Raw genomic sequence first — 1674 nt, 5'->3', positions numbered from 1 at the left:
ACCTAGGGATTCCTGAGGCCACGGTTTCCAACGTTCACTCCAGTGCGGTTAAATTCAGACCCACCGACCTCTGGCAGGGAGACACCTTCGTTGGGGCGGCGAAACCGCAGTGACGGAGGGTCCTCGTCCCAGTTTCACACAAACGAATTGGAAAATCGCATCTTCTTTCCAACTTCAACCATCCTCTCATATGTTTGGTCTTAACGTAGTCATGGGTGTGACCCAATGAGGCGTTTGCATTATTTATTTTTTTTTGTAACGACGTACTCTTGTCTTATTCGTGAAATTAAATATTAATTTAATTTTTTATTAATAAAGTCGAAAGACTCGGTTAGGGTAAAGATGTATTTTTTAAATGTTCCAGAAACTCAGAGACTAGGAGGCTGTCTAAAGGTAAGATGGTGACTAGGAATCGGAAATAAGCGGAAAAGAAGAAATGTTAAATTTTATTTAATTTTTAATTTTTAAAGATTTTATTTATTTATTTGACAGAGACAGACACAGCCAGAGAGGGAACACAAGCAGGGGGAGTGGGAGAGGGAGAAGCAGGCTTCCCGCTGAGCAGGGAGCCCGATGCGGGGCTCGATCCCAGGACCCTGGGATCATGACCTGAGTCCAAGGCAGACACAACGACTGAGCCATCCAGGCACCCCTATTTATTTATTTTGTAAAGATTTTATTTATTTGACAGAGCACAAGTAGGGGGATCAGGAGAGGGAGAAGCAGAGGGAGAAGCAGGCTCCCCGCTGAGAAGGGAGCCTGATGCAGGGCTCAATCCCAGGACCCTGGGATCATGACCTGAGCGGAAGGCAGACGCTTAATGACTGAGCCATCCAGGCACCCCAGAAATGTTAAATTTTAAAGGAGAGCAATAAAAAAAAATTTTTTTTTCTTGCAGTGAAGAGAATGACCAGAATCAAGAGAAGGTGTTTGGTGTTCTTTTAGGATGAAATATGGAGAGTTAGAATATATCTGAGGGGAATGGAAAGGGATACTGTTGGCAAGAAAGGATGAGTTCTTCACCAAATCTATATAACAGAAAACCAATTTTTTTCTTATTGTCACAAAACACAGATTTTTTCATTGGGCACATGACCACCAGCTAAATAGGTCCTTTCATAGTTTCCCTTGCAGCCAAATGTGGCTGACTAAATTTTGGCCAATTAGTATAAATTGTTGTGTAGTTCTTTAGGGACATAGGAAAAGAGGAGGTCCTCCCTGACTTCTTTAACTTCCTTTTTCACCCTGGAAAGCTGTATTCTCAGGTTTCAAGCAGCAAGTTTGTGCAATGAAGATAAGGGCCACACTTTAGGGATGGCAGAGCAGTGAGAAAGAAAACATGAGTCCCTGACAACTGATGGAGCTGCCATATCTGTCTTCAACAGCGCACTTCTATATCTGTTTCACCTGAAACACGTTTTTATTTAAATTCCAGTTAGTTAACATACAGTATAATATTAGTTTCAGGTGTAGAATTTAGTGATTCATCACTTTTTAAAGTCACTTATTTGGAGATTTTCTGTTATTGCAGCTGAGCCAAATCCAACTGAAGAATGGAATAAAAAAAACAGAGATGGAGTTAGCCACAGAAGAATGCTCCTTTCTTTGAGGCAGGAGGGAAGAGTTAATATTTGAAGTAGAAAAAGAATGTGAATGCAAGGAAATTAAAGTGGA

This window comes from Halichoerus grypus, chromosome 5, assembly GCF_964656455.1.
Source record: "Halichoerus grypus chromosome 5, mHalGry1.hap1.1, whole genome shotgun sequence".
NCBI lineage: Eukaryota > Metazoa > Chordata > Mammalia > Carnivora > Phocidae > Halichoerus > Halichoerus grypus.
The sequence above is the reverse complement of the archived record's forward strand: the minus strand, read 5'-3'. Positions refer to the sequence as shown.